This window comes from Engystomops pustulosus, chromosome 3 (assembly GCF_040894005.1).
Source record: "Engystomops pustulosus chromosome 3, aEngPut4.maternal, whole genome shotgun sequence".
Lineage (NCBI taxonomy): Eukaryota > Metazoa > Chordata > Amphibia > Anura > Leptodactylidae > Engystomops > Engystomops pustulosus.
In genome coordinates, this window is record NC_092413.1 from 48,124,753 (window position 1) to 48,151,226 (window position 26,474).

General features: G+C 39.9%; 1 long non-coding RNA gene across 1 annotated transcript in view; it reads right to left on the reverse strand.

Moving 5' to 3' along the window:
• Window positions 1-2,907: 2,907 nt before the first annotated feature.
• LOC140120466 (uncharacterized) overlaps window positions 2,908-26,474 on the reverse strand; it is a 93,465-nt gene continuing 69,898 nt past the window's right edge. The window contains exon 5 of the long non-coding RNA XR_011853811.1: window positions 2,908-2,988. This is a non-coding gene — a long non-coding RNA (uncharacterized lncRNA). The remainder of the gene's footprint in view (window positions 2,989-26,474) is intronic.

Below are 26,474 nucleotides of genomic sequence, written 5' to 3' on the forward strand. Positions count from 1 at the left end.
TAAGACGCACCTAGGTTTTAGAGGTGGAAAAATAAGAAAAAAAGTTTTTTTCCCCAAATAGTGTGCTAAAACACACTAAAGTAACAGTAAAGTAGCGGCGCCTTACGGGGCAGTGCAGCCATGTTTCTCTTTGGAAAGGGGTAGGGGCGAGCAGACTTTATTAGGGGACATTTTATGGGACACTGTTACCTGGTGCTGAAGGATGACTCTGGTGCCGACACTACAAGTGTATTGTCAGATTCAGCTCTATACATAACACTTGGTGGTCGGGGAGAGTGTTGTTCCTTTGACCCAACACTAATTGGCTAGGGCTTGGCTAGCAACAAGCTCAGCCAACCAGTGTTGGGGGCAGAATTAGTGATGGGAATTACGCTCTTTAGATAGAATTATGCTGACACGTAGTCAGGGGGTCTCAAGAGTTACCAGGGCTGTATAGGTATATGTGACAATGGTCACAAGAGCTTACAATCTATGAGGAGGAAGGGCACTGGCGGTGACAATGCTTGTACAATGGTCACAAGAGCTTACAATCTATGAGGAGGACGACACAGGAGGGGACAGTGCTTGTACAATGGTCACAAGAGCTTACAATCTATGAGGAGGAAGGGCACTGGCGGTGACAATGCTTGTATAATGGTCACAAGAGCTTACAATCTATGAGGAGGAGGACACAGGAGATGACAGTACTTGTACAATGGTCACAAGAGCTTACAATCTATGAGGAGGATGAGGGGACATAGGAGGGGACAGTCCTTGTACAATGACCACAAGAGCTTACAATCTATGAGGAGGAGGGGACACAAGAGGTGACAATGCATGTACAAAGGCCACAAGAGCTTAGTCTATGAGGAGGAGGACACAGGAGATGACAGCGCTTGTACAATGACCACAAGAGCTTACACTCTATGAGGAGGAGGGGACACAAGAGGTGACAATGCATGTACAATGGCCACAAGAGCTTAGTCTATGAGGAGGACACAGGAGATGACAGCGCTTGTACAATGAACACAAGAGCTTACACTCTATGAGGAGGAGGAGGACACAGGAGGTGACATAGACTGTAAGCTCCTGTGATTTTGTACAAGCACTATTTGGGAATTGTTCAGTTTCACACACCTTCTGGTACTGGTCACATCTTCAGTGTTATTTGATGCCCCTGCAGCACGAGCAGCTGGGAGAAGACAGTGACCTGCCTGGCATCAGTCACAGTAAGAGCTCCGTGCTGAGGGGGCGTGGCTTCTGCTTCCCTTCATCTGATAACCTGGAAGTGGTGTCAGTCTGTGTGCACTGCACGAGCTCCGCTGCTCACAGAAACTAGCAGGCGGCAGCAGTGAGTGGAGCCGAGCTCAGCACTGCCCCTGCGCTTACTGCCATGTGCCGTCCTCCATTCCCTCCGGCACATTCGGACTATAAGACGCACCACAATTTTTTCCCCATCTTCTGGGGAAAAAATGTGCGTCTTATAGTCCAAAAAATACGGTATATGACTTGCTAGATCATGTTGTATGTGGCTATTTTCTGTCAGTGTTCAGGGGCGGGAATAATTTTTTTTTTCTTATATTTTGATAGAATGTGCATTTTGGGACGTGGCAATACCAGACATGTTTATGATTTTTACTGTTTGTTTATTTTATATGTGTTCTAAGGAAATGGGGATGATTTAAACATTTATTTTTTTATTTTTTATATTTTTGAAAACATTGTTTACTATTATTTCATACCGCCCTAGGGTACTTTAAGCCTGCAGGATCTGATTACACATACTATATACTATAATATACAGTTATTGAGGGTCATTTACTAAGGGCCCGAATCGCTATTCTTCGTCGGGTTTCCCGAATATTACTGATTTGCGTTTTTCCCTGAATTGCCCCCGGTTTTTGGCGCGCGCGATCAGATTTTAGCGCATCAAAATGCACACAAAATGCAGTTCACAGACTAAAATGTCTTCCGCTTGGTCATTTCAATGGGGTTTGTAGAGGAATATATCTCTCACAACGTCATGGGGGGCAATCAGCCATCCAAGATGGCGACCCCGTCGGGAGTGATGTTAGGTGACAGCTGACACTAGCTGTGCATGGAGAGAGCTCATCTTGTGAGCTCTCTCCATACATGCCCCGGCACCAATATGCTTTTGTCTGATGGGAATCACTAAGAATTAGTTGCAGCTTAATCGCCTGTAACTATCCTCTTAGCAATTACTGCTGATTTCAGGTGTAGCATTCAACTCATAGTATCATAGTTTATTTGCTTGAAAAAAGACACATGTCCATTAAGTTCAACAAAGGTATTGGATAAGGAAGAGATTTATGGGAAAAAATTCTATATAACATAACCATCAATGTTATTTAGATATAAAAAGGCATCTAGACCCTTCTTGAAGCTCTCTGCTGTCCCTGCCGTGACCAGCGCCTGAGGCAGGCTACTCCACAGATTGACAGTTCTCATAGTAAAAAAGCTCTGTCGCTTCTGGTGATTAAACCTTGATTTCTCCAGATGGAGACAGTGCTTCCTCATCTTTTGATTTGATTTAATCTGCAGCTTTACAGCATATTTTTTGTATGGGCCATTCATAACTATATAAATTAATCATGTCCCCTCGTAGTTGTCTCTTTTCCGGACTAAATAAATCTAGCTGTTTTAATCTTTCCTCATAACTGAGACCCTCCCAGGGCTGATTCTAGCATATTTGCTGCCTGAGGTGAATATTAAAATTCTGCCCCCACTCCCACTCCTGTTCCATTGCCTGTTCCCTGTTCAGTAAATGCTGAAAACTCTACTAACAAGACACATCCACACAGACAGCTCACTGACACTGTGTGACTGACTACAGGTTCTGAGAGTCATTAGTGGCATATGGTACCTTATGGATGACAATCTCTTCCATCAGTAGGACTTTATTCCGGGTTCTCCAAACCATGCAGTATTACAGGTGAATTCAAGGCCAGGTATCTTCAGCTCCGTGTAACACATCTCCACCCGCCGTCCCTAAAACATCCCTGCATTATATATATATATATATTGTACTGGAATTATAGCATGCACAGCACACCAATCAATATACAACACCCCTAAATTATTAATACAGACCCCCCCAACTTCTGTTTTACATGATGCAAAGTAATCTATTGTATCCTATAACTAATATATTCCACCCTGTTATCCCACCTATGTATTATGTTACATATTATTTTATAGACAGTGCTACCCTGACCAATGTAAATATAAAGCACCCACCCCCTAATGAATATATATATATACATATATACATATATATATATATATATATATAATTTATTTTTATAAAGCCCTGCTCTCATATATTTAAAGGCCTCGTTATTCAGCCCCCAATTAAATTATATATAGCTCCCATATACCGATCCCCTCCAGCTTAGTAATATACTGTATCCCATATACAGCCCCACAGTTTAGTAATATCCTGTATCCCATATATACCCCCCCCCCAGTATAAGAAGAATCTGTCCCCATATAAATATACACAGCCCCCCCCCCCCAGTATAAGAAGAATCTGGCCCAAATATAAATATACACAGCCCCCCAGTATAAAACTAATCTGGCCCCATATAAATATATAAAGCCCCCCCCCCCACCCGCAGTATAAGAATAATCTGGGCCAAATATAAACATACACAGCTCCCCCCAGTATAAGAATAATCTGGCCCAAATATAAACATATACAGCCCCCCAGTATAAGAATAATGTGGCCTAAATATAAACATATAATCCCCCAATATAAGAATAATTTGGCCCAAATATAAACATACACAGCCCCCCAGTATAAAACGAATCAGGTCCCATATAAGTATATATAGAAGCCCCCACCCCTCTATCCAGTTATATTAGTATCCGCCCCTTATATATATGGCCACATTTAATTGAAAAGTGTATATGAAAAATAATAAAACCTCAAGGCAGGGTGCTCCCGCGGCATGTGGCTCCCACAGCATGCGGCTCTTCTGGCAGCCGCGACTCCACTCAGAGTCCCTGCATAGTACGGAGCGACGCCAGCAGCCATAAAGGCGCATGTAAATCGCACTTATGTCTTAAAGAGACAGGTGAGATTTATCTGGTGGGCGATTCTGGCACAATGGGCGCCCGAATCGTCCACATTAGAGTGGCAAAATGCTCCGAATTCTGCTGCTTGGTGGCAGATGCGGCTCTGCACCCACCATACCGCTTATTATTTTTGTGGCTCTACGTTGAACCCTCTCCAGCTCCAGGGCATCCTTTTCATGGGGAGCCCAGAACTGGACAGCATATTCCAGGTGAGGCCAAACCAATGCCCTGTACAGTGGTAATATTACATCCCTATCGCGAGAGTCCATACCACTTTTAACCCCTTAAGGACGGAGGGTTTTCCGGCTCATTTCTCGCTCTCCAACTTCAAAAATCCATAACTTTTTCATTTTTCCGTGTACAGACCTGTGTGAGGGCTTATTTTGTGCGTAACAAATTTTACTTTCCCGTAATGTTATTTATTTTAACATGCTGTGTACTGCGAAGCTGAAAAAAAATTCCAAATGTGGAAAAATTGAAAAAAAACCGCACGTGCGTCACGTTCTTGTGGGCTCAGTTTTTACGACTTTTACTCTTCGCTCCAAATAATATGCCTACTTTATTCTTTGGTTCGGTGCGATCGCGGTGATACCAAATTTATATAGGTTTTATTGTGTTTTAATACATTTTCAAAAATTAAACGAATGTGTACAAAAAAGAAAAAAAAAATGTTGCCATCTTCTGACGCTAATAACTTTTTCATACTTTGGCGCACAGAGATGTGTGAGGGGTAATTTTTTGCGAAATGAGGCGACGTTTTCATTGCTACCATTTTGAGGTCTGTGCGACATTTTGATCATTTTTTATTTCATTTTTTATGTTATGTAAAAAGGTGTAAAAGTCGCATTTCGGACATTTGGGCGCCATTTCCCGCCTCGGAGGTCACCGCCGCCTGTAACCGTTTTTATATTTTGATAGATCGGGCATTTTGGGATGCGGCGATACCTAATATGTTTGTGATTTTTACTGTTTATTATGTTTTATATCCGTTCTAGGGAAAGGGGGGTGATTTGAACTTTTAATATTTTATTAATTTTTTTTATTTTTTAAACTTTTTTTTTAATTTTTTTTTTCACTATCTTTTAGACCATCTAGGGTACATTGACCCTAGATGGTCAGATCGCTGCTACCATATACTGCAATACTTCTGTATTGCAATATATGGCATTTTTGCAGCACATTCATTACAATGAGCCACTGGCTCATTGTAACGAATCTGCAGCTGCCAGATAGCCTCGTGTCAAAAGAAGACACGAGGCTACCATGGCAACCGATCGCCGCCCCCCGATGACGTTCGGGGGCGTGGCGATCGGAAAAAAGATGGCGGCGCCCGCGCGCCGCCGTCTTTTAAACGCCGCGGGCGACTTTGCCGGCGGCGTTGTAGGGGTTAATAGCCACGATCGGTGCAAGCACCGACCGCGGTTATTAGCGGTGGGGGTTTTGTGCAATATGCAAAAACCCCCACCTTTGTATGAAGAGGACTCAGCCCGTGAGCCCTCTTCATACATCCCTTATACCTCTGCGCCGTAGAGCTACGGCGCAGAGCGTTAAGGGGTTAATACATGACAAGATCTTGCTGGCTTTAGAGGCAGCTGATTGACATTGCATGCCCAAGTTCTTCTCAACAAGGGACTCTACCAGATTTACTCCCCCAAGGACATATGTTACCTGTGGATTATTAGCCCCCAGGTGCATAACCTTACATTTATCCACATTGAACCTCATTTGCCAAGTGGATGACCAAACACTCAGTTTGTCCAAGTCACCCTGCAACCTATGAACATCCTCCTTCTATTGTATAAACAGAGCTAAAAAAGCCATTTAGTATCTCGGCCTTCTCTTGGTCTCCAGTCACTAATGCCCCATTTTCAGAATAAAGGGGTCCAACCTGCTCTGACCCATTTTTATTCGCATTGATATACTTATAAAATTTCTTAGGATTTGTTTTGCTATCTTTAGCCACCTGTCTTTCATTTTGTATTTTGGTTGATTTTATTTTCCTCTTGCAGATTTTGGCTTCATATTACCAACCAAATTTCTTGTCGGTTTGGCTTCATATTACCAACAAGTATAACAAATTTTTCAAGCCATATCACCCCCTCCCAAAATCACATGACATCCTCACATGGCATGATTCACCCTCCGGCCCATCCACCAGTAACCCGGACAACAAATAAAGTAACTAGAGATACAAGTGCTGCTAAGTATATGATAAAAATAGAAGGGGTCTAAAAGGCCCCCATTCCATACAGATGTGGTTTTGACCAAAAAAGCATTGTTATAGAAAAAAATTATATTTTAAAGATTTTTTTTTACTATTTTTCAGACCCCCTAGGGTACTTTAACACTAGGTTGTTTGTATGACCTGAGGCTGCCATAGTAACCGGTCACCACCCCCCATGACTTCACAGGGGGAGGCAATCAAATCCAAAATGGTGGTGCCCACATGCCAGCGGGATTTAAATGCCTCCAGCAGCTTTGCAGGCATTTACAGGGTTAAAGGAAACCTACCACTGCTCACATGATGAAATCATACAAGCACACCACCCTGTAGGCTATTTAATACTGATGCCGGCAGATACTTTGGTTAGACACAGCAATTTTTAGTTTAGCTAAAAAGACGATTAACTCACATATGTAAATTAGCCCTCCGGTGCTACCCCTACATCATCAGCCCTCCGTCGATGCTTTCCTATTGTTATTTATTCATGCCTCCGTCTTTCATGGCTCTCTGCACCTGAAGGAGGGCAGGTAGAAAGATGGAGGTGTGAATAAATAACAATTGGAAGGCATAGAATGATGATGTAGGGGTAGCACCGGAGGGCTAATTTACATATGTGAGTTAATCTTTTTTTAGCTAAACTAAAGATCGCTGTGCCTAACTAAAGTATGTGCCGGCATCAGTATTAAATAGCCTACAGGGTGGTGTGCTTGTATGATTTCATCATGTGAGCAGTGGTAGGTTTCCTTTAAAACCCACGATCGGTGCCAGCATTGAAAGGTGTTAATGGAGGGTTACCGGTGAGTGTTTGCTGCAATATGCAAAAAATGCTGATCTTGTATGAAGAGGGTTCTACATACATCGGAGAGCCGATGTGTGACGTACAGAGACATCACACGTCGGTAAGGGGTTAATCATATCTTTTTTATTGACTTTATTTTAAACTTATGATTGTACATTATACAGTATATTTATAGTTAGTAAAATTTTTCTTGCATTAAATAGAATTATACCTTTCAGAATGCTGTATAAAGAGAATAAATTTGGGTCAGGAAAGGAACAAAACTCCTTATGGAAACTGCATTTGCAGGTCACCTTTGCTGTTGTATGAAGTCTTAAAGGCCATGCATACTCTGCTGGGGATTAAGGGTAAAGAATATGCAAATAAGTTTTCAAATGCTACGTTAAATAGGGCAGCTCCCTATGCATCTACTTTAGTTTCTTGCCTGACCAATGTTGCTGGCCTCTCTCCTAGCGAAACCGGTTCTCTTCATTGTATTGGCGAGATACAATGAAACTACGCTGTCCATAGTTGGGAGTCTATTCCTTTGGAAAAAGACTTACTGGTTTGTCATGTCACTAGGCTTTGTGATGAACATAGAGCCGTCTTATTTTAGGTAGCACTGTAGCATTATTTTGATTTTCCCAGCAAAACTTATTTGCATATTACCTATTCATAATAAATTTAGTTACTTATATTTGTATAGTAAACATGTAGTCATAATGTGAAAAGACCTTTGTATGGATTGTTGAATCTATGCCACGAAGAATTGAGGCAGTTCTGAAGGCAAAAGGGGGTCCAACCCGTTACTAGCATGGTGTACCTAATAAAGTGGCCGGTGAGTGTATAAAAGATCATATTCCCAGACAACTCCTTTAATATGGTGTAGCTGGAACTGACCTTACAATCTTGACCCTCTATGGCCACCACCTCCAACTCCATTAATATACACCATATTACTCCAACATAGGTTGTAAATGACTCCTGAACTCCTGAACCCAAGAATATTCTCATAATTTAAAAGAAATCTAGCAGCAATTTCAAGGATTGTAAACCAAACACACTGATAGGCTGGTGTTTACCCAGTCTGGCAGGATCTGCTCTTCTTTTAGCGTCTTATGCCCTTGTTTCTAAAATAAAGGTTTTAAAAATCATGCAAATGAGCCTGAGGGGCTCCAGGCTCAATTAACAGCTATGGAACCCAGAGCCCCTCAGGCTCATTTGCGTAATTTTTAAACTTTTTTTTAAGGCAAGAGCATCAGAAGCTAAAAGAAGAAAATAACCTGTTAGAGGGGATACACACCAGCAGGTCAGTGGGGCACATGTATCATAGTTTTAGCTATGCAAATTGTCTAATTTTAGAGACTTTTACCGTTTTTGCGCCATTTTTGCTACTTTTAACTCTGTTCTTTTTCAAATATGCCTTGTCTGCACCTTTGTGCAGTGTGCCTTGTGTATCATTGTTTTCCAGATGTTCCGTGCAACATTTCACTTAGGTTTCACTTTTTTGCACCTTTTTTGCGTCTTTTTTGGTCCAGGGCAGGTGCAAAGGAAATTTTTTTTTATGGACCTGATTTTAACATGTAAATTGGAATTATTTCAAATGCTTTAAATGGTTAACATTTTGCACAGTAACCTCTCTTGTCAAAATTCTTAAATCTTTGCATTTTTAAAAATTTTTATTGCTTACTTCTAATGGTGAGATCACACGTAGTGGTTTAATTGCATTTTTAATGCATTTTGAAACTAATTACAACAGCTGAGGAGAGGTGATTTGCCTTATTTCATTAACATTTGCTTTCACAAAACGCAATATAAATGCCACGTTAACGCATGTGTTAACATTGCATTTACTATGCATTTTTTGTAAATTCAAATGTTAACAGTAATGTAATTCGGAAAATCACTTCTCCTCAGCTGTTGTAATAGGTTTCAAATTGCATTAAAATTCTACTTAAATACTCCTGTATATAACCCCCTCATGTGGCTTGTGTCCATGTGGATTTGAGACATGTGCAACAAAAAGTCTCAAAAAGTAGCCAAAATTTGCACCTGCCAGGATAGGAAAAACTGAACATGTATCACAAGTAAAAAGACAGGATTATACATAAGGCGCAAAAGCTAGCCGCCAAATGTCTCTAAAATTCACCACAGACAGACAAAACTATGATACATGTGGCCCAGTGTTCTTGGCTTACAATTCTGGCTCCTGGTATTAGAACCCTTTATCAGCACAAGCTCTATGACATCTAGGACATCTTGTGCATGCCTTTATTATACTGTTCATATATTTATGTGTCATTTTTATAATTGGAAATAGTTTTAGAAATATTAGCATCCTGTCTGTTTTAGGTTACACAATTGGGAGATAAATTATAATAAACATGGTCTGTTTTACTCAACTGGAAGTTGCTTTCCACAAAGATGACCTAGAAAACTCCTAACACTTATTTGCCTAAAATGAGGCTCAATTGACTGTTTCATATAGAAAAAAACATTAACACAAAAATCATTTCTATATTTGATTTGATGCATTATGTAGCAAACGTACCTTGAGAATGCTGTAGCTACATTGATGCAGAAACATATCTTGGTTAATCCCTGTGCTGAATGGTTTTGCTGAAAAAAACAGATATAACATTATGATAATGAAGTTCTGTGGCTTCTATGGCTCCTTCAGTGCTTGTCCTAGCATGTGAGTTTTTCTGTGCAGGAGAGTATGATGCAATCACTCTTCTCCCTGCCTGACATCAATTGCTGCACTAGCTGCTGTGTATGAGTGATCCCGCTCAGGATGATTAGTCATGTCTTGACTAACCTCCATTTGTAATTCCAAGCTCCCATGTGTAATGTGTTTATCTTGGCAGCCAGCTTTCACAAGGTCCTGAATGTTATAATTGTTTTTTTAGCAAAACCACTCAGCTCAGGGATTAACCAAGACATAATTCAGCATTAGTGTAGCTACAGCATTCTCACTCAAGGTATGTTTGCTTTATAATGCATCAAATCAAATGGTAGGTTTCCTTTAAATTCTCATCTATGTGGATAGCATGTCCGGTCTAGGTAGGGTTTCACCAGAGAAGTGAAGATTAAGGAGTTATATGATCACTAAATGTAATTATACTGACTTGGAAAATTCCTCTACAATCAGATTATAGTCCCCAGACATTGCAAGGCCACTCCTTGTGCATATAAGGAGAGTGTTTTAATCTATATAGTGAAAGATTTTATTTTAGATCTGAAAAATCATGGAACGTTCTGCCCCGATTAAGAGAGAGATGGTATAAATTCAGAACATATACAACATTTTACAAAATTTAAAAAAAAATTAATAAAATTTCAGTTTATGGCAGTGTAATTATAGTATACTATGCAGGTAATGATTTTGAGTACAGGCAGTCCTTGGGTTACATACAAGATAGGTTCCATAGGTTTCTTCTTAAGTTAAATTTGTATGTAAGTCAAAACTCTATATTTTATAATTGTAGTTCCATACAAATTTTTTTTTTGCCCCAGTGACAATTGGAGTTTAAAAAATTTTCGCTGTAATGGAACCAAGGATTATCAATAAAACTTCATTACAGACACTTTACAGCTGATCATTGCAGTCTGGGACTATGGTAACATCAAGAGACTTCACCAGAGGTCACAGTGGGCAGAGGGGTCCGTCTTTAACTAAGGGTCATTTGTAAGTTGGGTGTCCTTCAGTCAGGGCAGCCATCAGGAAATTCGGGGCCCCATACAGCAAAAGTGTCTGGGCCCCAACACACCCCAAAACCGAACAAGCCTCCTGCCCCCCGCAGTGACCTTTCACAAACAGGGTTTGAGGCCTGTTGCTACGACAAGGCACACTCTTCTGGCCCCAGCCACAAAATATATTTACAAAAAGGAAAAGGCTGCTCCGGTCTTCTTCTCGTTCTCTTGCGCGCGCCTTCTTCTCCTGCAGACAGTGTGTGATCCCGCGAGACCTGTGACCTAGCACTGGATCTCGCGGGATCACACAGCCAGCCCAGGAGGAAGCGCGCAGAGACCGACGCGACGCTGGCGGCAGGGTAAGCATGAAAGAACTGTACGCAGCGCACTGCGCACTTAACCCCTTCACGACTTGGCCTTTTTTAGTTTTTTCACTTCCATTTTTCACTCCCCACCTTCAAAAATCTATAACTTTTTTATTTTTCCACATAAAGAGCTGTGTTATGGCTTATTTTCTGCGTAACAAATTGCACTTTGCAGTGACGGTATTCAATATTCCATGGCGCGTACTGGGAAGCGGGAAAAAAATTACAAATGCAGTGAAAATGGTGAAAAAACACATTTGCAACACTTTCATGTGGGCTTGGATTTTACAGCTTTCACTGTGTGCCACAAATGACATGTCTAATTTATTCTTTGGGTCGGTACGATCACGTGGATACCAAATTTGTATAGGTTTTATAATGTTTTCATACATTTAAAAAAATTAAAACCTCCTGTACAAAATTTTTTTTTTGATTTTGCCAACTTCTGGCGGCAATAACTTTTTCATACTTTGGTGTACGGAGCTGTGGGTGGTGTCATTTTTTGCGACTTTTGATGTCGTTTTCATTGCTATCATTTTTAGGACTGTGCAACCTTTTGATCACTTTTTATTAATTTTTTTATATTTTCCAAAATGGCAAAAAAATGTCATTTTTGACTTTGGACGCTATTTTCCGTTACGAGGTTAAACACAGTGAAAAACCGTAATTATATTTTGATAGATCGGACATTTTCGGACGCGGCGATACCTAATGTGTTTATGATTTTTACTGTTTATTAATATTAATATCAGTTCTAGGGAAAGGGGGGTGATTTGAATTTTTAGGTTTTTTTATTATAATTTTTTTTTTTTAAACTTTTTTTTACTTTTACTTTTACTATTTTTCAGACTCCCTAGGGTACTTTAACCCTAAGTTGTCTGATCGATCCTACCATATGCTGCCATACTGCAATATGGCAGTATATGGGGATTTTACTCCTCATTCATTACAATGTGCTGATAGCACATTGTAATGAATGGGTTAAAACGAGACTGCTTCGGGCCTTCGTGAGACCCGAAGCTGTCATGGCAACGGATCACCGCTCCCCGTGACGTCATCGGGGAGCGGCGATCCACGGCAAGATGGCGGCCTCCGGCAGCATTGCCGGCGGCGATGTCCGTGAAAGCACCCGCGATCGGTGCTAGCACCGATCGCGGGTGTTACCGGTAAGCCTTTGCTGCAATATGCAGCAAAGACTTACCGGCTATGGAGAGGGCTCGGCCCGCGAGCCCTCTCCATGTACCGGGACCCGGCGCGCGCCGTACTAGTACGGCGCGCGTCGGGAAGGGGTTAACCAGCGGCCCCCGGCGCCTCCACCCCACACATATTGTGCAGCACAGACCGCACAGTCTGCGGCCCACCGGCCGGGCCCCCCCCCCTAGTGTCTTAGAGTCCGGGCCCCATAGGGCAGTACCAGTTGTACTGCCCTATTGGCGGCCCTGCCTTCAGTAGGGGAACGCCTGTACATCAAAAACCAAGAAAAGGATTAGTATTAATAGCAATTAATTGATTCATTGATACCAAGTATGCATAGCGTTTGTGTGTGACCAATAAAAAGGAAAGAACATATTTAACATGTTTAATGAACTTTTTGTTTTTTGTAACAAAACATTCTAAGGGTCATCAGATTTTATTTTTGGTCAATGCAACCATATGGCAGCTTATTTTTTGTAGGATGAGATACAGCTTTCAATAGAACCATTTTGGCGTACATGAGACTTATTGATTGTCTAATTTGCATACCAAAGCAGAATTAACTGACTTTATATAGATATCTCTGTGATGGCGAAAAAGTGGTGATTTGAAAATTTGTTTTCCATTATGCAATGCAGGGAAAAATCAATTATATATTTTAATTGGTTAGAAATTTTGGGACGCAGGAATATGCTTATGATTATATTTCTTTAATTGAGTATTTTTATTTACTTTCTAGGGAAAGGGGACAATTTTAACTTTTAGGTCTTATGAGTTAGCCACAGTCATGTGCAAACAATTTCTTATCTTTTTTTTTAACTGTATTTTTTCTTAACTTTTTTAGTCCCCCTTGAACCCTTGGGGCCTGACAACTGATACAACATAATGCAATACTTGTGCATTGCAGTATATTGTGGTAGTGTAGCTGCATGAGTTAAACATGAGTGCTATGTCTTTTCTAGTTTTTCCAGGTTCAATTTCCTGGGGTCTGATGTACCAGTGGTTTTTTTTTACTATGTTTGGCGTGGTTTTGGTTCAGTTATGGTACTAATGCTGTTTTGCGACAAATGAATATAGGACAGTGCAAGGTCACTTTGACAGCACCAAATTTCTTATTTGCATTGACTGTTTTTCACAGTAGGACTGTATTCATGATTTGCGACTTTCCGTTTATGCACAAGTTTTGGCGCGAGTTTACTCCACTCCCTTCCCAAGTCTATATTCTGCAAATTTTAAGGTTTTTTTTCCCATTTTTTAATGTAACTGTTGCAAGCAACACACATACTATAAGACGCTGCCAGTGGATTTATCAATCGCCAAAGCCCATAGGCGTAACTAGAGTGGTAACAGCCATAGCAGCCTCTATGGGGCCCACAGTGTCAGGGGGCCCCATCACCTGACACTAAAGAATGGATCGTGCACTCCGGCGGAACTTGGCGGACCTCAGCACAACAGCGACACCTGGTGGACATCGGAGGAACTGCTTTAGTGAATCGCCGGAAGATCCAAATCCACCGCAGAGAACGCGCCGCTGGATCGCGAATGGACCGGGTAAGTAAATCTGCCCCAATATGTGTGCGTATAAGTTTGTGTGTATAAATGTGTGTGTGTGAGTGAAGAACCATATAATTAGTTATATAAAAATGTGTGTATATATGAGTGTAATATGTAAATTTTTATGGTAAGTTGAGTTTTTGGGAAAAAGTAGATAATAGCATCTGCACAGTAATGTTTTGCTAATAAATTCAACAATTTCCGCTATATCTTTTTTGAGACTCAAATAATTTTTTCTCTCCACATTCTTTATATTGCACATGAAGAAATCTTACTTAATATTTTCAGAGGGTTTATATTGCATTAGCTATCTGACATACCATTTCAGTTTAGAATTAATTCCTTTCCCTTTTTCCATCTCAAACATTTATTTTCCAGATAAACAATGAGGTTGGGAGGTTAAGCCCTGCCTCCAGCAAGTGAACTTTGTAGAGAGATGTACTGATCGGATTTCTCATTTACAGTACTGAGATACTACATGAAGCAACGTGTGAGTGTTAAAGGTGAAAATATTGGATTGACTATAAACAACATTTCTTTCCAATAATACTTTTGGTAAAATGTATAAATGAGGTTAACAAAATGTACTTTAGCGGCTACATTTAGTTTTCTTATTATCTTTAACTTATTAGACAGTAGGAAGGGGATTTGCAGTGGGCCCCCTTATGATGCACCAATGGAATATGCATCTCTGCATATTGATAATGATAATGATCTGTAACTATATAACAGCAAATTATTCAGTACCATAACAGGCATAAACATAGTATACATCTACAAATACATTGGGGCACATTTACTTACCCGTTCCTGTTGCGATCCCCGATCCGGACGGTCCGACGAAGATGAAGTCCAGCGCAATTCACGTAACTCGTAACTCGCTTCCCTCGCTGAGCTCCGTGGAGTTCACCTTCTTCTTCCCGGTGTTTGTAAGTGCGTTTCTTGCGACACAAATTGCTTTGTTAAATCCCGTGCGCTGTCCAAATCCGTTGGATCGTCCGACGGCCCGCCCCCCCATTTTTGTGTCGTATGAAAGCCGGCTCCGATGCGTCAAAAACTCTCTTTCCTTTTTTTTTCTTTTAATTTTTTCATTTTTTTTTAATTCTCTCTTATTTATTTACAAAAAAGAATAAAGCACATAGAAAAAATACATATTTCATGCAAGTCGATCGATACATTTAGACTGCAATACCAAAAAAAAAAGAAAAACAAAAAAGGAAAAAAGATAAGGAATATATAAAGTGTTTCTCTAGTGTTTAGAACTTAAAACTGGCTCGTCACAGATGTCTAGACCAAAATTTCCTGCATTTTAGTGGCTAATTTTTTCCTATTGCATCCCCATTATGCATGAACAGTTCACAATCTTTCAATTTATCCATTCCTAGGATGACGTCTTCAATCAAGGGTATGGAGTTACTTTTTCATTTCTTTAGAATTTCTGTACGGGCTGTAGCACATAACCTAAAGAAAATTTCTCTATGTTCCTTGGTCGTTATTTATATATTAACGACCAAGATGTTGAGGAGGAACAGCTCAGGCTTAGTGGGCAGTTTCCTTTTACACAGCCCTTTGAACAGACTGGCTATCTGCCTCCATAAGTTTTTAATAAGTGGGCAGCTCCATAATAAATGTCGAAGATCTGCTGGTTCCCCACACCCTCTCCAGCATAAGTTGGAATAAGTATCATAAATATTTGCTAGCCTATTGGGGGGCAGATGCCATCTAGAGATAGTCTCGTAAAAGCCTTCTCTGTGGTTGAGGCAAAATAGGTTTTTTAATACTTCGTTTAGTGAAGATAGACAGACTTTTAGTGGGAAGATTTTCCCTATGTCTGATTCCCACTTTAGCATATAGGTTAGTTTATTATTTGAGTAACTGGCGGTAATTATGTCCCTATATGCTATTGAGATTTCTCCTTTATTTTTATTTCCTGCCCTCAAATATTTTATAAAGTTCGGCAAGTTTGAATTGTCCATATGTAATTTTTCTCGTATGGTATCTGATTTTAAAAAGATTCTATTTTTTTTTATAACTAAGGAATTTGCTCTTGGGGATATTATATTTTTGGAGAACCTCGTCAAAGGACATTTGGAGGTACATCACCAATATTCGCTTTGTAAAAAACAGTAGTCCATAAATCGTAATCACGTTACATCAATGGTTTCACCGAGACCACGATCACTCAAGCTTGCACAAATTTTTTGCATGTATGTTCCAAGTGATTTATAGGAAGTCTGGTGAATTTTGAAAATTGAGAGTCTTCAGTTATAGACCATCATTCACACTGCATCTTAACTGGAGCATATTTATATTTAATATCTGATGGACTGCCCCAGAGAGATTGGTATCCTTCTCGACATTGCAAGGCAATTATTATGTGTCAGAGCCTTGGTCTAATGGAGGATCTTCTGGTCAGGTGGTGCACTCTAACACTCTAACAAAATAGCATTTGTACCAAATGTGCCAAAACAACACCAAACATGGACAAAAAAAAATTGCTAAATTAACCCCACATCATGTGGACGGTATTGCTTGGTAGTCAATTTTTCACCAATGCACAATACAAATTACAAAAGCTTTGAAGACTACATTCAGGTCTTCTACCTTGGGAAATGATTGGTTTAATATGAGATATTCTGACATTTCACTTCATTTTGTGACCACATTACATTACAAATTGCACGATATTGCACAAAATCTCTAAAATGAATCCCATTTGTAAAATTGAGCAACCACTGGGTGCTGCACAGCTAAGGCTATATATGGTTGATCCACTGTCTGGATGCAGCCTAAAACTTGAGTTTAAACTCAACATGAACCCAGATATGCTTACTCTAATTTCAATTAATTTGAGCTGGTTAAAAAGGTAAATTTGTAATTGATACTATATAGCGACTTGTTAACAAATCCAATGAAAGGCTACAAACCACAGAACTGGATGCCCACACATGGACAACTTTATCACATAACCTTGTGATAGTTACCTAACATTATATGATTGAAAAGTAGGTTATACCACAAATAGAACTGTAGTTTTTAGAAGTTCTTTTACCACATGTTTCTAACGGCAAATGGATTCTTAGATGAATATCTACAGTATGTCCCTCCCATTAAAAACATATATGAATGTGTCTGGCCAAGAGACAAAACAAGTTCTTCCCTATTTAGTTATTGATAATGTCAAGATATTTAAAGGGAACCGGTTATCAGAAATTGGCCTAATAAACCACTTCCAGTATTCTGTCAAGCAGCTGAACAGTTTCTAGATCATGTTTCTTTCATGGTCCAGGGTGGTGGCATCATCTAGAAAATCAACTTTGAAGTGTTGTATAAAGTCAGGGAGGAGTAGAGTTTAACTGCTGAGCAACTCCCTGTGATTGACAGCATGCATTGGACTTCAGGAGGTCTGGCCAATTATGTCTCTGGATCCATCACCATCAATTACAGTGAAGGAGGCTTTCTGAGACAGGGATAGCTTGACTTAAGATTTAAACTCTCCGCCTCCTTGACTTCAGAAAACCAATTTACATCTCAATTGAAAGTTGATTTCCTGGATGATGCTACCACACCAGGCCATGCAAGAAACTTGATCTGGAAGCTGCTCAGCTGCTTGACAACATCATGGTATTGATTTGTTAGGCCAATTTCTGATGACAGGTTTCCTTTAACTAAAGAAATATACATGTATTTTGCTTTCAAAACTTGTTTATGAGCTGTGGAACAGGCAGTATATTAAATTTACAATCCATTTATCCATGATTATATACTTTGAAAGATGGTGTCATTAATTCTCTTTAAATACTTTGGAACCTTCCCTCAGACTAATAGCAGAGCACCGCCATAAACTGTTACGAGTCTGAAGGAAGGTGTTTTACTGGCAATCATAAAAATTTGGACAGGTTTTATTTGTTTATCTTTATTTTACATAATTTGCTAATATTGGAAAAAGGAGGTTGCAGAAATGTACAAAGAGAACAAACACATAAAGAAATCATTAATATTCATTATTAATATAAATGAAAAGTGAATTAGTCAAGAGTTTGAAACTTAACTCTATATACAAGAAGCCAAATGTTTCTATCTTCAATCCACTCAGGATTACTAAGTGCTAGGGTTCTGGGGTAGGTAGAAAAGCCAATGTTGGTGGAGTAGGTGTAAAATGAAAAACATAAAATTTTATAAAATTTGGAAAGCTCTGTGTAGCGCCTTGTATTCTGTGTTTGCTATATAAATAAAGGAATTATTATTATAAAATCTCTTTCAGCTGTGTGGCCCTGTTAGCATTCTGATTTTGAACTGAGTAGCTTAATTTTTTTAAAATTACACCATGTTTGATGCTTCTCAGTTTTTAAAAAAAACCCTCAAAACTGATTTTTATGTATCGGACAGGCAATGGACACATCTATGTGAATAAGCCCTAACACTGTAAGATACTGGGGCGTACCCTCTAAATGATCAAGTCATTTAGACCTTTTTTGAAACTTTGCTGACTAGTAGACCTAAAGGGGAATGGTCTCTGAAAAGAATCCATGGCCTGGTAGTAAAAAGTGCAAACGCTAGACCATCAAATAAATTGTGTGAAGAAGGACTCAAAAAGGTCTTTCACTGCACCAGATTTGTGATAAATCTGGTGCAGTTGAAGACTAAGACTAGCATTGTCTAAATTTGAATTGTTGTACCATGGAACACATTCGTACATTTCCCCCACTGCCCTGCAGGGAACAAAGTGAGGACGATTTATTAAAAGTATCATATGCACCAAATTTATCATAGTGTCTGATGATGGATGATAAATCTGGCGTACTTTAAAGCTGTCTATTCATACTTTGCATCTCCTATACATCGGCTTTCCTACAACCGATTCTTGCTTTTCTCATTGATAAACATTTTGAAGCCACACCCTTTCTCTCTCACATTTTGAAAAAGTTTGAGCAAGGTGTTTGGCATATTTTGTTCCTAAATCTGTCAAATGTGATGCTATGGAAGCAACCTAAAAAGTGTTGTCCATACATTGATACATCTACCCCACCAATTTTATGTTGGCAGGTTCTCTTCACCGGTAGGCATTGACTTAAAGTTAGAGTGCATGCACACAAATGTGTGCCCACACAGTAACGACTGGGCGGGCAAACGTTGGGCGCACTGGAGAGTAGGAAAAACTAGCGCTGCTTGCCCCTCCCCCTTCCATAAAGAAAAATGGCACATGGTTCTTACGGCCAAAGATAGAGCACAGCCATGGCACACAAACGTTGTGTTTTCCGTGCGGAGCCCAAGCACCATAGACAACTATGGAGACAACTATGTGGCCGCAAATTTACGGCCTTACATAAGTCCACCATACGTTTGTGTGCATGGGCAATTAAAGTGTAATAATACTATAAAATGCTTACCATTAGATTACTGAATCTGCCGCAGTAAACTCTTAGCAATTTGGCTGATGAATACAATTTTCTAAATTAATTGTTCATCAGCGGCAGCATCTGCTAATCCAGTCTCCCTCACATGCAGCCAACTATCACAAGCAAGGTTGCTTAACAAATAAGCTATAAAATCATCAAAGGCTCATCCCTTTATTTACATGTATTAAGGAGGACGGGTAATGGCTGTATAACTACAAGTGGCCATATGTTAATAATGTACTTGTGGGACCTTGAAAGCCTCATGATGAAATGTGTTTTATAAATTACATCTGTAATAATTAGTAATTATAGTAAATCCTAGTTACATTTTTATTATCTTATATTGAATCATACAGTGTCTTATCTTATAGAATGCTGAAACAATTTGATTTGAATCTCAATAGACAGACGTGTCAGTAATATGTGGGCTGTATAGTAGACAATCATAGATATAAACAAAGAGCAGTGCAGGGTGCACCAGTATTCAATAATCTGGCGGGTGTCTTCTGTATTATTCAACTTCAAAAAATGACCAAAAAACGTTCTGGAATGTGCTTGTATTAATGTTGCATACAGATGTGAGACTAAACTATCTGCTATGGGAGGCGAGCTAAAGAAAGGCGCCCCCTCTGCCCCATAAATTAATAATAATAATATGGGAGGTTATTTTGCCTAAAGGTCTGACCCTGCTTAGTAGTAGATGACTGCATCCCTGTAGTTACCCCCCATTTTGCTGCAGGTGGTGCAGCCTGAAGCAAGAGACTCAATGGGGCACATTTACTTACCCGGTCCAGTCGCGATCCAGCGGCGGGTTCTCCGATGCTGATTCGGGTTCTGCCGGGATTCACTAAGGTCCGTGCGCCGATATTTACCAGGTGTCGCTGCTCCGCCGGAGTTCACCTGCTTTTTTCTGGTGCATGTGAGTGCTTGATCTTGCGACACAAATGGCTTTTTAAATTCTGCGGTTTTTCCGAATCCTTCGGGTTGTCCGGTGGCCAAGTCCCCCGATTTCTGTCGCGCGAAAGTCAGCGCGATTGCGCCAAAAATCGATCGCGTGCGCCACAATCCCGTGAAATACAGTGCAAAGCGGAAATATTCGGGAAAAACCCGACGGATTCGTGGCTGCGGACCCTTAGTAAATGTGCCCCAATTTGTCTCACGGCTGGTGCCATGGTGCCATAGTCAAACCTCACTGTGTGAAGTAAATTACAGTGTTGGTGGCTGTTGGCATCTTCACTCAACATCACCTGGAATGCAGGTATTTGGGTATAATAGGGAATGAACAATTTTGCAATATGCTGCAATACATTGTAGCAAGTATTGTAGTATATTGTTAAAGGGATTAGACTCTGTACAGGGACTAAAATAATTGTAAATAAGGTTTTAAAATAAATACTAATAAAAAAATACTAATAATACTAATAAAAGTTGAAAAACAAAATAAATAAAATAAGATCAGCCCAGAATGCACAAATAAACAAACAAACAAATTAGATTTTCTCTTGTCCCAAAATGTGTGATTTATCAAAATTGAGAAATAATCATCCTACCATAACCCCAAAGGCATCAAAATGTCAGCGTCACTGCTGTTACACCATTCAAATTTAAATTTAAAAAATTCAGTCATGCAATTTCTAATGACACTTTTTTCTAAAAGACTTGTTTTAAAGATATTGAAACATAACAAAACTGTATAGGCGGTCCCCTACTTCAGAACACCGGACTTACAGATGACCCACAGATGCTACTACTATAGTCCCAGGCTGCAATGATCAGCTGTAAGGTGTCTGTAATGAAGCTTTATTGATAGTCCTTCTTACCATTACAGCAAAAAAATTTGAAACTACAATTGTCACTGGGGAAAAAAATTTTTTTGGTCTGGAACTACAATCATAAAATATACAGTTTCGATTTACATACAAATTCAACTTAAGAACAAACCTATGGAACCTATCTTGTATGTAACCCGGGGACTGCCTGTACATGATTGTTTTTACTCAAAGAATAAAGATAAGTCATTTAAAGCCATAACAACAAATCCCATAAGAAAATGGGAAAATATCATTTTTGCTGTCAATTTCATTGCATTTGGAATTTTTTTCCAGCTTCCCAGTACAGTGTACAAAAAAAGCTCCCACTAGGAAATACAATTTGACCGAAAACAAGTCCACATGCAATAAATGGGAAAATAAAAAAGTTGTGGCTTTTAGAAGACACAGTGGGGCAGATTTACTTACCCGGTCCATTTGCGATCCAGCAGCGCGTTCTCTGCGGTGGATTCGGGTCCGGCCGGGATTCACTAAGGTAGTTCTTCCGACGTCCACCAGGTGGCGCTGCTCTGCTGAAGTTCCCCGGAATGCACTGATCTTCACCAAGCCGGACCGAGTGAAGGTAAGCGTGAGTCCCGCAACACTTTTTTTTTTTAAATGCGGCGGTTTTTCCGAATCTGTCGGGTTTTCGTTCGGCCACGCCCCCGATTTCCGTCACGTGCATGCCAGCGCCAGCGCATGCGTGCGCCAAAATCCCGGGGCAATTCAGGGAAATCGGCGCAAATCAGAAATATTCGGGTAACACGTCGGGAAAACGCAAATCGGGCCCTTAAATGACCCCCAGTGTGAATGCAAAATGTAAATGGGCGGTGGCTTTAAAAAATGAAAGACTGAATGTAGCTTAAATAGTGGTAATTTTATCATAATTACTATTTTATGCTCTTATTTGGAACTATTTCTTACTGCACAAAAACAAACAGCGTTAACAATCATTAGGAGATCAATCAGGATTTTTATAGTTTTTATGTATTTCTCGTTCATACAGTAAATGCAGGTAACGTAGTTTATAAACTGAATAATAATGTTGTTGCTTTGCCTCGTCTACTACTGTAGGGATTTTAATAAAGTCTGTGTGCAGATTGATGTTGTTTGAGGATTTACTGTATATTGGTAATGCAACGTGCAGCCACTTAATTAAAACTTACAGTGTAAGGTAGAAAACTACTTCACAATAGTTAAATGCATTATAATCAGGTCTGTAGATTTCGTACAGTTGACTCAGCCCATTAAAAGGGTTCTAAATTCTGAGCGTTTTATTCTGCATTGTATTCCCATTAACCACCCTGTAGTCAATAAAACATCTATTACTCAGATCCAGACTATCCAGTAGCACCAAGCTTACTATTTCATCTACAGAAACTTCACAATGAAGGTAACATTATGTTTATGGACAAAACACAACATGTATTATAATCAAAGCAACAAAATTGTATACTAATATATTGCAGAAACAGGATTTCCATATTCAGACAGTCACCCAACTTAAAGGAATATTCCCACGAAGACAAGTTTCTTATATGTACTTAGCATAACAAAATGACTAATTCTCTAATTCACTGTTATTTACAAAAATACAGCATTTCACAGATATAAGTCCAACCTGTCTCTATCAGTCCTGCTGTACACAATTTCAGTTGCCCCTAAATCCGACCCAGTAACTTCAGACTTGGATTCGGACGCCATCTTGAATTTTTGTGTGAGATCGTGCAGATGAGATTTCTGTGTCTTGTTCCTGTACCTATGCCCCCTGTAGTCTTAGCACAGAGCTCACAGACACTGATTCACTTCCTGGAAGGAGATTGTGAGAAGAGACAAGCTACAAACTACAAGGAGATAACTGATCCGCGGGAAGGGGGATGCAGGCACATATCTGTGAGAACACAGATGTAGCAGTGCTGTGTGCATAATCTTATGTATCTCATGCATCTCTCATCAGTCTCATCTCTCCTTCTTTGTGTCAGTGTGTTAGTACAATATAAGAAGCCACATGAAAGTGTATATACCCGTACTCCAATAATCTAACCATATTGTTACCTCACAAAACTAGCTAAAGCAAAATGTGTCTGCTTAGAGAGGCCCGGTCCACACCCTGGAATTCTTCCCTCCCTTCTATTGAAGGAAGCCAAGCACAGGCCCCCAATATTTAGGTAGTCCAGCGCATGCCCCCAGTATTTTAGCATCACAGGCCAGCACATACACCCAGTATATAGGTAGCCCAGAACATGCCCCTGGATATAGGTAGCCCAGCACATGCACCTATTATATATGCAGCAGCTTCCTTGCTCCCACATTTTTCACTTCCAAGCAGCGTTGTCACCTAAGCAACAATGGGTCACATAGAGGGTGCAATCAGTGGTATGTGCATCTTAAATACACACATACCACTGATTGCTATTTAGGGCTGGAACGGAGCCCCCAAGGGTAGAAAACATAGGTGCCACCCTAGACGATTGCCTACTCTTGCCTACCCTTGGTCCCAACCCTGCTAAAATGATAAATATACAGATAATCTTTTCTCTTGCACACTTATTGTTAGACATATTTTTGCTTGACTTTTTTACTTCTGTAGTTTTGTGTGTATAGGGACACCCAAAGAAACATTTTCCCTTTGAATTTTCGTTTTTTGGATATTTTTGCATCTTCTTTATTTTACAATGTTGTTCTCATCCTTTCATATATAAAAAAGGTTGGTTATTTTTGCTTCTTCAGCCTGCAGCAGTCTCCTTGCCTAAGTGCTAGACCATGAGCTATAACAGCTGATCAATAATGAGCTATTATCCACCAGGGTAAATTACACACTGAAGCAATCTTGCAAATTCAAGCTTTAAAGTAAATAACCGTCTCATTTAATTTCCAGAATCACTAAATTTATATAATTTAATCGAAATGAATTGCAAAATATGCATGTCTCATGCTACGGTGTAATTTTTACCTTTCATTTATTAAAACATAAAGTAAAAAGCTATTGTCATTTTTTACTATGCAAAGACAGAAAGTCTCATGTGTACCAAAACATGTAAAATAGTAATTTAATGGAAATTCTTGTATTATTTTATTATAAAAATTTTATTAGTTGGTGATTCTATATAAAATAATCTTGAAATATTTCGGTTTTCGCACTAAACACCAATCTTATCCAACAGGATTACAATTTTGCAGATCACTTTAGAATTTTGTGTAACCAAGCACAATTAATAATAATCCTCCATCCACAGGATAGGGAATAAGTGTAAGAGCACCGAGGTTCAACTGCTGGGCCTCGAAGAGCAAGTGTCCCTGAAACATATACCTTATATACTCGAGTATAAGCCTAGTTTTTCAACACAAAATTGCACCGGAGGAGCTCTCTATGTCTATCTCCTCCGTTGGTATTCACTGTTACTCTTTCTATTCCCGCAAAGGTCAATGCATCAGGGTTACCTGCATGCATTGTATGCACATGTTGTATCAATCTAGGGGAACCTTTTCCTGTAATAACGGAACGATGGTGCTCCCTAAACCTAATGTAGAGAGGTCTAATGGTTTTTCCTATGTAGAATCGTCTACATGGGCAAAAAACAACATAGACTATGTAATCAGTTTTGCAACTAATGAAATGCTTCACAGTAGTTGTGACTCCTCCTATCTGGAGAGTCTTGTCCCTTAATTGAAATTTACAAAAATTACAATGGTGACATGGAAAATTACCTTGTGGACTCGCTTTGTCTAGCCATGTGGTTTTATCATCTCCAAATCTACTTCTAACCAGAAGGTTCTTAAGAGAGGGATTACGTCTAAACGCTACCATAGGTCTATTGGCCGTGAGTGTTTTAATTAATTTAATTAATAATAATCCTCCATCCACAGGATAGGGAATAAGTGTAAGAGCACCGAGGTTCAACTGCTGGGCCTCGAAGAGCAAGTGTCCCTGAAACATATACCTTATATACTCGAGTATAAGCCTAGTTTTTCAACACAAAATTTGTGCTCAAAAACCCTAATTCGGCTTATACTCGAGTCAACTAAAAAATAAAGTCAAAACTCACCTTTCTGACATCAACTGTAGGTCCTCTTCTGTCTGAGACAGTCTGAGACAGAAGAGGACCTATGGAGGACGTCGGAAAGATGAGTACAGTGTTATTTTTTTTCCTACTACAGGGGCTGGGTAGGCTGTATGCTACAGGGGCTGGCAGACTATATACTGGGAGGCTGTAACCAATGCATTTCCCACCCTCGGCTTATACTCGAGTCAAAAGTTTTCCCCAGTTTTTTGTGTTGAAATTAGGGGTTTCGGCATATACTCGGGTTGGCTTTTACTCGAGTATATACAGTAGTACACAGTCACGATTGGCATTCAATTCTCTACTGTGGGTTTGAGTGTCTGCTATGGGGTCCGCAGTCTCATGGGGCCTAAGCATCCAACCTGACACACAAAAAAATGGCAAATACACAGCGTCATATACATATTATGCTGCACATTGTACATCACATTGGCCTCCAGCCACCAGTAATACTGTGACTGTCTCTTCCCACTTCTTTTGACTCTGTGACTACTGCAGGAGTCCTTTTTTCATCCAGGACATTCATGCATTGTTTATTTTGATTTGTGGGAATTGTGTACCTTTCAAACATTTGTGGCTGAATGTGGATCAACTTACACTGTCTTGGTCCACTTGTTGTTTCCTTATGTGTGTTCTCACACCTTTTAATTGTTTTTAAACATATTTTTTGATGCATGGTATTTGTTAAAAAAAATTTTCAATGAATAAAAATTATATGTACTCTATGCCTATGCACACTAGCCCTTCTTCCTTGTTGAATATTATATATAACGTAATAATAAATGTCAGGGGAGGAGACAGCAGGAATTGGAATTTCTCATCTCTAGCTTCTTTCCGTCTACTTCCCCATGTGGTCTGCAGATACTGGGACAGATATGTTCCTTTAACCCCCCTGGGATAAGAAGACTGCCTGGCGAGGGGGAAAGAGGACTTTTCAATGGGGCCCAGCCTCTCCTACTTACATCCCTGACACTCATCATCCCGGCAGCACCAAAGGATCAATTGGACTGCCAGTTGTGCAGGCCCACTGGCGGATTCAGGTGGAATTTTGGTTTCCTGTTCTCCTGATCAGAGCGATAAGTCTCTGTTGTCTCTGTCGACTCTTTCCCAAACTCGATGGATGCAATCAAATAAAGACAAAAGAGAGCGGCACTCACCCAGAAATCTTCTTTATTCAGCTACTGCATAAGACGGGGAGGTGCAGCACAAGAAAGGCTTCAGCGACGGGCCGTTTCGCGCACTCCTGCGCTTCGTCTAGCCGTATGAGGGACGCCGGTGGAGTCGGGGTTATAACCGTCCTCCCTCTGACGTCACTCATAGA